This window comes from Lissotriton helveticus, chromosome 8, assembly GCF_964261635.1.
Source record: "Lissotriton helveticus chromosome 8, aLisHel1.1, whole genome shotgun sequence".
Taxonomy (NCBI): Eukaryota; Metazoa; Chordata; class Amphibia; order Caudata; family Salamandridae; genus Lissotriton; species Lissotriton helveticus.
In genome coordinates this window covers 784,877,707-784,889,810 of record NC_136069.1, presented here as the reverse complement: position 1 = coordinate 784,889,810, position 12,104 = coordinate 784,877,707, and positions in this window count along the sequence as shown.

The following is a 12,104-nucleotide window of genomic DNA, read 5'->3' as shown; positions in this document are numbered from 1 at the left end:
AATGAGACCTGTATCAACACCAAAATACCCCAAGATCATATAATATTTATTCAATAATATATTGCAGTACTGCCTCTCATATGTATTACAGCAGAAGTACTAAGTCCACGGTCACTATATATTGTAAATGCATTACGGAAACTATACACAGCTCAATTCTGTAACACTTTCGTAGTGCATTGCAATATTGTTCAGAATAGAGTATGCAGTATATGAACCTAACATGACATTTCTTTAGCAGTTTCAAAATTCCCATCATGCCCCTATCTGGTTAAACCCCAGAATACTATTTAAAACGCCATCATTAAACCAAAAGAGCGTTTAAACAGGCGATAGGTATACACCTAAAGAGACATGTATTCAAAAGTCTCTCTCGCACCCGCTGGTATGGTGACAAGACAGACATACTTGCAAAGTTTTAAATAGTGCGGTCGTAAGTACAGGCATAGAAGTATACAGCATATTTTAGATCGTATACTCTTATACAAAATGCCGACATTCAAATAACCAATTAAATGTATTTTTTATCGACTGGGTTGGGGCAATCAGAAATAATAATAGTATGCAGCTATAATCAGTAATCGTCCCCAATCGCTTCAGCACGGGCATTCCCCACACCACATCGCTTCAGGGAAACAGTAAAAGGGGCCGGCCATCATAAAAGCATCAAACACCGTTTCTTTCGTATACTACAACCTAACGAAGTTAGTCAAAAAGCTGTGTTAATAGACAATGGAAATACAACCATATAATAGCTTACAAATGTTAATATATTCTGTAGCCCAATTATTTTACACCCCAAAAAGCGCAGTCTAACCCTCCCTATAGCAGAAACCTACCGCAGTAGCACGCGTATCGTCAATCATGTGGTCATCTGGTTAAGGCAGCTTCAAAAAAACTCTGAAAGCCACCCGCTTTTATATGTCAAGTTAATGGGACAATCCATTAATTAGTACCAAATAAACTATTACATTTTTATACGTCGCATTGCTGATGACATATGTCTAGGTTACAACCAGCGCCATTTTTTAGTGGAGTAAATTTGCCGGTTTCTTCATGGTTAAAATACATATTGATATAAAGAAATTTTGGATCGTAAGATTTATCACCAATTAGCCATAAAAATAATAACTAATAAAAGTAAATCAAACAGTGTTGACACTCAGAAATGATCATGTATAACTACGATCAAAGACCAAACAAAGCGCCTTCAGCTTAGGCAGTCCCGACATCACATCGCTTCAAGAATGGAAACGAATACGGCGGCCATCTTCTAAGCATCAAAAGTAATTTCTTAAATGCGCTGTAGCCTATCAAAAAATTATCAAAAGTCAACGTTCGGGGACAAAAAGAAAAGTCACCTTCTACTAACCTGTAAATGTCAATATATTCCATGGTCATATCTTATTTAAACATGATCCATTATCCATAGATCACTGCAACAGGGACCTTCTGCAATAGTTCGCGGTACGTCGAAACTCCCATATCTATCAATACGCAAATGGTTTCAACTAATCTAAATGTGTTAATGAATTTTATTTTTTAAAAACCCAAAAAAACAACAACTGTATGGTAATCAAACCGTAGTGCAATTTACAAAACCCCGAATTATAAACTTATAAAGTCATAATCGCACATTTCCTAAGTGTACACCGTCACATCAAAACAATGCACCAACTTTGAGTGCAATAAAAAAAACTCAATAGGCAAATAGTTATGGTGTACTACTACAAATTCTATCATTATGTAAATATAAGGCTGCAGCAATCAGAGATTTGCTGATGCCACAGACAGACATTTTCCAAAACAGTTTGTAATAATGGTATTACTTATCATCTATTGATTCTCCTATTTATTGCTCGCTGTAACTCATAGACTACTATTGTATGACAATTTGCAGCACAGGCAAAGCAGTAAGCCTAGCCATAGGGACGAAATGACTTAACAGTAAGAGTTCAAGAGGACAATATTGTAAATAAATAACTCAGCAAAGTTACATAAATATACAGATATGTCCACTTTATAGAGTACCTATTCTAAGGCTTCATCATGAGCAAACATACGCTAAAGACAAATTCTACAGGAAGTAATGGAGTTCATTATTAATGTTTAGCCCAAAGGTTACAGTTCTTAGCCTGCAAATCCAACAGACTTTCATTTGTCTTAATTTTATAGTCCAGTCACCACCCCTAGGATTCAGACCCATACTGTCTATTGCATGGAACTTGTTCTCACTATTTTGTGGGTGGCACTCAGCAATATGTTGCGACACAGGATTTCTCACATCTCCATGTTTTATACTTCTGACATGTTCTTGGATCCTAACTTTGAGACTCCTGATACTGCTCCCCATATAGATTTTTCTTTTTTTTTTTTAGATTGTCCTCATACCACCGTAAGCGTTTGCAATCGTAACATTAGACTTCATTTATCCTAGGCACCCTGGGTCCATGTTTCTGCATACACTACGGGCCGCCAGGCCTGCTTCTTTGTACGAGGCTTGGTGTAATCCTTGGACGATCTTAAACCAACCTTAGTGCCTTCCCCAGCACACCAAGGGTGCCCAAACGTTGCCTTCTGTACGGTCAAGCCGTGCCATTGCAAATGCGGCCCGAAGCCACTTCTCATAAAGAGGAGCAGCTGGATCTTTTCATAGTATACATAATTCCCTACGGGCCAATAAAATCAAATTTAAAAGAAGGCCAATCTGTGCTTTAGATATGCAGTTTTCCAGTGAAGAATTTTAACCAAAAATGGCCAATGCAGTGTCTAACTTAACTTTGTAACCTAATATACATTCTGCCAATACCCTTTTAATTGGGAACATTCATAAAACATATGCAGATCATCTGCCTTGAGCATGCCACATTTAGGGCACCTAGGGGTTGGAACACTGACAAACTTAGCAACTTTATAAGGGGTATAATAAATCCTGTTGATAGTAAAAAAAAAAAATTTCTTCAAAGAGGCTGATTTTACGAACTTATAAAGGTTAGAGATAGATGGAAGATAAAACTCTGCAGCTCTATTTTCTAAAATTGATGTTCTCCAAACCAGATGAGGAGGGGGGAGTTCAATGTCTTCTCTATCTAGTAGGCTCCTATACCATATCCCGACTCCTTTTTGAGGGGGATGGGGTTTTGGAGTTTAAACTCTATTTCCCAATTTCCGCCAATGTTGTTCTTTTCTGCAATGTACCATGAGCGTAGTTTTAAAAATTTAAATTGTGAAAAAGAGTCTCCATTCCTTACTTTCAAGACCTCCCAGGGTAAAACTCCATCTACTGAGATTAATTTGGACCATGTACTTATGCCTGTGAGTTCAATTGGCACCGCCAAGCTATCCTTCAGGCATTCAGGAAGCCCTGGGGAGCCCCAGATTGGGGCGAAATCCGAATAATATTTTATACCCCACCTGGTTTTCAAATTCTGCCATGAGTTAAGTGCCGCCCGAATTACCTTTAGGCGGACTTTCTTGAAGAACCTTATAGCTTCAAATTTGTACAGAAAACCATCACCGCCCCCTCATGTGTTGCCATTACCTTCAAGATCCTCCCCCAGTTATTATCGCTAGGGCAGGACAAAAGACTGCAAATGTTTTTAAACTGAAAAGAAAGACAATAACAGAAGATGTCAGGCAATGCTAGCCCCCCCTTAAGTAGTCTCCTCTTCAGCTTCTTCCAGGATAATCTGGAGTTCTTATTGGCCCATATAAAACTACCTATGTTGCTCTGAATTTTTCCAATAAGCTTAGAGGGGAATTCAAGGGGAATGGTGCTAAAAAGATATGTTAGCTTGGGTAAGATTACCATCTTAACTATATTTATTCGGCTGTATATTGTAAGTTGGATGTTTCTCCATCTAAGGAAAAGATGGTCAATTTCCTTAATTACTCTATTTAAGTTAGTCAAGGGGATGTTCAAAAATTCTTGCTCTATACTAATTCCCAAGTATTTAAATCCAGGTCTCCCTTGACTTTCCCAGCCTTCAACTCCCCAGCACATTATCTCGGTCTTAAGAGTGTTCACTGAGTAGCCAGAAAATCTTCCGAACTCGCTTAATGAGTGCTCGACCTTTGGGAAGACATCGATAGGGTTACTAGTATTGACTAGCAGATCCTCCGCGTAAAGAGCGAGTTTGATATTTAGGTCTTGAATCTGAAAAGGTGTTATTTGGGGATCTAACCTGAGCATTTGCGCCAATGGTTCTATATAAATGTTAAATAGTAGGGGTGAGATAGGGCACCCCTGTCGGGTGCCTCTCCTTATTTCGAACCTAGGGGTTAATTTTCAGTTTAGGAGAATAGTAGCAGATGCGCCATCATAGCATTTTACTAATGATCGTATGAGCAGAGGACCAAATCCCATAACCCTGAGGGTTTCCCAGAGGAAAATCCAGCTAACGCGATCGAACGCTTTAGCGGCGTCATACGCTGCCACTGCAAACGGTTCTGCCCTTGCTACCGCTAGATCTATACATCCAACCAGTTGTAATGTCTGTTCCTGTATAAACCTACCCGGAGTAAACCCCTTCTGCTCATCCCCAATCACCTTTGGTATCACCCTGACCAATCTCCCTGCCAAAACACTGGTAAAGATCTTATAATCTGCGTTTAGCAGGGAGATTGGCCTATAGGAGTCCGCCTTCAGTGGGCTCTTACCGGGTTTTAGTATAAGAACAATTGTTGCTTCCTTCCAAGACGGGGGTACCTTCCCCCCCCTCTATGTAGATATAATTAAATAGCTCTAGGAGTCTAGATGTGATAACATCTTCGAGAGTTTTATAAACGTCCCCTGGAAGTGCATCCGTCCCCGCTGCCTTGTTGTTTTTGATGTTGGCAATATGCTGTTTAATCTCTTCCTCTGTTATAGGTCTTTCAAGTAGTTCTTGATTGGCAGATCTTTATTATGAAGCCACGTTTGAATGCTATCAATGTCAGGAACTATCTCCTCTTTATATAACTCCGAAAACAGATTGACCAGGCATCGCTGCATATCTTCATGCTTGCATGATGTTGTGCCTACTTTATCTATTATTAATTTATTAATGTTGTTTTTAACCCTGTCAGCTTTTAGCTTCCAGGCTAGTGTGGCGCTTGCTCTCTCCCCGTATTCATAAAGCTCCATTCTGTGAACATTCCATTTGGCTTTCACTTTTTCCTCCAACTTAGATCTGTAATCTGAGCGGATTCATTCTAGGTCTTTTAAGATAGAAGGGAGGATCTCAGGTTGACAGTAGAGCCTTACGTTCTCTAATCTGGATATCTCTAATTCCATTTTATGGAATTCTAGCCTATTCTTCTTGTTTTTAAAAGAAGTGAAGCTATGAAATTCCCCTCGAATATAGGACTTAAAAGCCTCCCATACCACATCAGGGTACTACATTGTCTAAAAAGAATTTGGTTGTTGATTCCTTAATGTCAGTGATTAACTCTGGGTCTACCAAAATACCTCTGTTTAACGTCCATCGGGTGGGAGATTTGGCTTTACTACCTACATATGTAAAAGTTAGGGGTGCATGATCAGAAAGAATAGATGGCTGAACAAGAATATCCTCTATATTTTCTACTCCTACTGCGTCCGTTAAAATCTAATCTAATCTAGAAGAATGGCCGTGTTTTTTACTAAAGTAGGTGAACCTTAATACTGTTCCCCCCTTGGCTTCCCACACGTCCACCAGGCCAAGATCATGGATCATATTAATCATTGTTCTCCGAGTGCGTGATGCAACAACATATTTACTATTTACCCCTAACGGGGTCTAGAAGAACATTGAAATCACCCCCTATTATGAATGAGGTTGTAACTTCTGTTAGTATAGCCTGAACTTTAAGAAGACAACCAGGGTCATCTATATTTGGACCATAATAGGATACCATGGCGATCTCATTCCCCCCAGATGTACCTGCACCAAGATCCACCTACCCGAGGCGTCAGTTGATACACTTTTGATAGTATTTATGGCTCCCTTCCTTATTAGTACTGCCATCCCCTTGTTATGTGTCATATTTTGGGAGCAGATGGTATGCTCTATCCATTTGTATCTACCAAAGACTTCTTTGGTTTCTACATTGCTGAGGTGGGTTTCCTGAATAAGGAATATCTGGGCGGTTGACTGTTCAAGATATTTCATGATCAGGCGCTGTCTTCTACTGCACTGCAGGCCATTAACATTCCACGACAGAAACTTTAGCCTTTCTTCAGCCATTTTGTCTATAGTAATCCACTTCCCTACTTACATCAATACTCCAAGCTAACATACTTATCACTAGCATAACTGGGTTTGAGGACACATTTTTTTTGTTTTTTCCCACTGCTATCCCACCCGTGCCACAACCTCCCCAACCCCAACCCCAAGAGACCCCTCTAACCCTCTACCCCCCTGGGGAACCCTCCCTTTCTTCTCGGGCATACGCCCTTTGGTGGAGCCCCCCTCGATGGGTGGCTATTTAAAGAAAGTGATACTTTAAAATATATACAAAGTACTATTGGCGTCAATTTAAATTTAATTTTGCCCTCAATTACTCTGTATCAAAGGTTTTCTTTTTACCTCAAGTTCAGGATCAGCTTATAATTCACTCTTTACTGACTACCTCACCCCCCGCCATCCTGGTCTCCTCCTACTCCTCCTCCTGCCCCAGCTCCTTTCCCTCCACCCTATCTTATCTATAAGGGAGTCCACCTCTTCCAGGTGACGCATGTTATACATTTGGCTATCCCACATAATGCGAAGAGAGGCAAGGAATCTAAGTTGGGTTTTGGCCCCAGCTGATTCAATATGGCCATCCTTTTGCCCAGTTCCCACTGTCGTGTAGCGGTCCTATGGGATACATCCGACCGAATAGAAAATGTAAATCGGTTGGAAGTCAGATTGCTTTTCAGTTGGCCGGACTTTAATGCAAGGGACATGATTTTCTCTTTAAGGGAATACGTTAGAAAATTTACTAGTATTTTCCTCGGGGGTTCTCTCCCAGGAGATCTTCTGTAGGGATCGCGATGGACTCTTTGTATATCGATTTTTAGATCCAACTCTTCCTCAGCAGGTGAAATTAATGTCCTCAGGAGAGATACCACAAAACTCTTTATATCGCTCCCCTCAATATCCTCTGGAACATTCAATAGCTTTAGGTTATTTTTTCTAGAGTGATTCTCCAATCTCTCTATTTCGTCATATAGTTCTTGATTTTGCTGAGTCAACTTCTTAACCGTAATGAAGGAGGATTTCATACTTTCCTTGATTTTTGGCACCTCGACTTCAAGCACATCCGTTCTCTTTGAAACCGCCTCTACTTTTTGTGACAAAAGGTCACAAGAGGCTTGAATCGCCTCCTGATTGGCTTCCGATGTAGAGAATCTCCTACCTATGTCATCAAATCTCTTTCCTATGTCATCACGTATACTCAGCAAAATATCAGCCAGTGATCCAGGGGTAGAGGTATAAGTTGTAGGTTGGGGTAAAGAAGATGCCTCGGGAAACTTTTCAAACATGTCGTGGCCTCAAGGTCCCTCAAGTGATCAAAGTCCTTCAGAGGCTCGGGGCATACTCCAGGGCGTTGAATTATAGTCTCCTTTGGCCTAGCCCCCTTCTCTATAGGGATACCATATTTACCAAGCACACCGGGCAGATTTTCCATATCAAAATCTCTCATTTCGAGGGCCAAAAAACTATTTGAGAGCTCAATTGATGGGTGAACTTCTACGTGCTCCTCCTGTGAATTAGACAGAGGGACCTCCAACGGGGGCTTTAACACAGTACCAATAGTACCAGTAGTACAAGTAGTTTCAATGGTAGTTCCAATGGTAGTGTTGATAGGATTACATAAAACGCCCTGGACTGAGGCCTCTTTCGGATGTGGAATGGCGGGGGGAGTTACGGCCATTATTGCACCAGAGCCTGGGGTGGGGGGCAGAGAGGTAGTCAAGTTCAAAACCTCCTTCGTAGCCATATCCTGCTTATATAAGGCAGATGTTGAGGTGGAGGAGGTAGAAGTGGTACCGCAGATTTTATAATAGGATTTTAATGATGGATCGATTTTTGAATTAGTTGTAAGACCAATCTTTCTCTGCCTTTTGTTCTTCCACTTCCCCCCCCCCCCCCAGAAGAGTCTTGTGGGTCTCAAGAGTTCTCTTGTATGTCTCTATTCTGCCGTGTATGGCTAATACCTGCTTTCACTTCCACCACCTGTGGTGCTCCCCTTATTAACTCAAGCTGGCAGGGGAACTAACCAAAGCTCTGTACCGGAGTGTATAGCGCCCCACCTTCGCTTAAAGTGATATGTCAGTCTTAGCGTTGATCGCAGTTTTAACCAAACTACTTGCAGGTTGAGCCCGCTCCACCTCCTCAGCCTCCCCAGCCTCCTCCCTGTTCTCCATACACACCAGGCTATTGCAGTCTCCTCCGGAGTTACACAGGCTGCTACTACAACCAATCACCAAGAACTCCTCTAGAGACTCATATGGCAGCTCATAATTTATGTCCTTCCACCTCCCGCTCACTCGCACCACCCTGCTCCACACACTGGGGCAGAGCCGCTTCCACCTCCTCGCGGCTTCCAGCAGTCTACAGCCCAGCAGCTTCGAGGGTAAGAACGCGGGAAAGGGCGTGTTTGAACACACCATCAGGAATTGGCTCTCGTCTTTCGGCCCCAGCGTCTGCCGTCTGTCGCGCTACTTCCGCGAAGAAAAAAGAAACGTTTTGCCAGAATCGAGTAATCAAGGGTAGAGGAAACAAGGTGGGAAGGGGGAACCTTCAGTTAAGCAAGGGGACGCCGATCCGCTGACATCACCGACACCGCTGTGCAGAAAGCATCAGGAGAATGCGCCCGCACCACACATTGCCGGGACTCCTCCTACGGCCGTTAGCTTCCGGCCGTCATGCTCCCCCACCCTCCCCACATAGATTTTATCACAGTGACAGATAATCAGATACACTACATGTGTAGTGTTACAATTGATGAAAGACCTTATTGTGTATTCCCTAGGCCCATTATGTTTAAATGAATTTTTCTTGTTTATGCCATATCTACAGATTGAACAGTTACCACAGATATCAAAACCTAACGGTTTCTCTGGTAACCATGTGGCCTAAGGAACCTCCGATGTCATCACATAGCTAGGACAAAGTATGTTTTTTATCGTAGATCCCTTTCTGTAAACAAATCTTGGTTTGTTAAAGACAATATCAGGAGGAGATGTGTCTGATTTTAATAGGTGCCAGTTTTTCCATAATATATTGAAAATATGATTGCTATACACTCCATATTCTGTCACAAAGACACAATGACTCTGGTTTGTGCTTTCGCTAGGGCGCGGTCGTTGGACCAGCTTGTCACCCCGTTTCTTTTTTCTAACTTTTTTCAGTTTTTTTAATGCAGCTGCTGTCATAACACCTGGCTTGAAAGTTAAGCTTGGTTTTGTTTATGTTTTTTTCTCAAAATTTTCCTCTTCGCTACAATTTTGGCAGACTTGCACCATTTCACCACAGGGTATGGCAGCAACAGTATTTTTGGGGTGACAACTGGTCGCATCTAATACGCTGTTACAGGAAGTTGGTTTCCTATACATATCACTGTGGGCCACATTTCCCTTCGCATAGAGTCTAAGGTCCAATAACAAGATCTCCTGCCTAGAACTACTGATAGTGAGTTTAATGTTGCGATCATTTTCATTGAGGTAGCTAAAGTACTCATTCAGACCTTCTGAACTCCCTTTCCAAATTAAAAAAACGTTGTCGATGTAGCGAACATAGAAAAGTATGTGGTCCACCCAGTTTTTTGCACCTGGGCCCCAGGCATTCTCCATCTCATACAAGCCCATGAAAAGGTTTGCATAAGATGGAGCAAACCTGGAACCCATGGCAGTTCCCTGATTTTGTAGGAACCAGCTGTTCCCATGCAAAAAGACATTCTGAGTCAGAATCACTTCAGATATGGTCAATAGCATTTGTGTATGCTCTAAATGACAAGCATTGTGTTTAAAAAGGAAGTGTTTGAAAGACTCAGGGCCCTTTTCCAATCTTATACAAATATAAACACTTTCCACGTCTATGGTTACGAACGTGAAAGTCTCCTCTTCCCACATTACATCCTCCAATTTCCAGGGAAGTTCTCTGCTGTCTTTCAAATATGAAGGTAAGTTCTGTACAAGGGGTTGAAGGAATGAGTCTATATATTCAGCGAGATGTTCCGTAGGCCCTCCATTGCCTGATATTATCGGCCTATCCAGGGGAAATGCACCCCCTTTATACACTTTAGGCAGTGCATAGATGCAAGGGAATCTTGTGTTGTTAGCTAATAAGTATCGGTACTCTAAGTACTGTTTAGCTGGCAAACATGCAATGGACAATGTCCAATTGCACCTATTTCGTTTTGTACAAAAACAAAAATGAAAAAAATACTTTTCAGAACATCCAAATGGCCGGCTGCCTGTTTTGAAAACAACACGTGTCTCTGATTTTACAATATCTGACATTGACATTTCTCATGTAATTGCGACATTAGACGATGAAGATGACATTGGTGACTTAGTTGACTTTGCACTAAACCTTGATGTAATTGAGGACACCTATATAGACAGTGGGCTTAGAAATAGGTCCAAGTTTATTCCACCCAGCTGTACTTAGACTGTCATTAATGAATTTGTATTGAGGGTGACACATAATTTATATAATCTAGAGGATACTCATTCCTCTAATTCTAGATGTGCACACCCACAAAATATCAGCAAAGATGAAAGGGCCTTTCTTCAAGCTGTGCGCAATGATCCATCCTTGGTCATCCGGGAGGCTGACAAGGGTAGAAACATTGTTATAATGAACTTTCAGGACTATACGAATGAGATCCACAGACAATTGAGTCAGAACTTACCTTCATATTTGAAAGACAGCAGAGAACGTCTCTGCAAATTGGAGGATGTAATGTGGGAAGAGGAGACTTTCATGTTCGTAACCATGGAGTTGGAAAGTTTGTATACATGTATAAGATTGGAAAAGGGCCTTGAGTCTTTGAAACACTTCCTTTTTAAACACAATGCTTGTCATTTAGAGCATACACAAATTCTATTGACCATGTCTGAACTGATTCTGACTCAGAATGTCTTTTTGCATGGGAACAGCTGGTTCCAACAAAAAAAAGGAACTGCCATGGGTTCCAGGTTTGTTCCATCTTATGCAAACCTGTTCATGGGCTTGTATGAGATGGAGCATGCCTGGGGCCCAGGCACAAAAAACTGGGCGGACCACATACTTTTCTATGTTCGCTACATCGACAAAATGTTTTTAATTTGGAAAGGGAATTCAGAAGATCTGAATGAGTACTTTACCTACCTCAATGAAAAATGATCGCAGTATTAAACTCACTATCTTTAGTTCTTGTCAGGAGATCAAGTTCTTGGACCTTAGACTCTATGCAAAGAGAAATGTGGTCCACAGTGATATGTATAGGAAACCAAGATCCTGTAACATCCGACCAGTTGTCACCCCAAAAATACTGTTGCAGCTATACCCTACGGTGAAATGGTGCGAGTCCGCCGAAATTGTAGTGAAGAGGTCAATTTTGAGAAAAACATACACAAATCCAAGCTTGACTTTCAAGCCAGTGGTTATGACAGCAGCTGCATTAAAAAAGCTGAAAACAGAAACGGGGTGAGACGCTGGTCCAACGACCGCGTCCTAGCGAAAGCACAAGCCAGAGTCAATGTGTCTTTGTGACAGAATATGGAGTGTATAGCATTCATATTTTTAATATATTAAGGAAAAACTGGCACCTATTAAAATCAGACACACTGCCTCCTCCTGATATTGTCCCTAACAAACCAAGAGTTGTTTACAGAAAGGTATCTACGATAAAAAATATACTTTGTCCTAGCTATGTGATGACATCGGAGGGTCCTCAGGCCACATGGTTACCAGATAAACGGTTAGGTTTTCATATCTGTGGTAACTGTTCAATCTGTAGATATGGCATAAACAAGAAGAAATCATTTAAATATAAAGGGCCTAGGGAATACACAATAAGGTATTTCATCAATTGTAACACTACACATGTAGTGTTTATGATTATCTGTCACTGTGATCAAATCTCTGTGGGGAGCAGTATCAGGAGTCTCA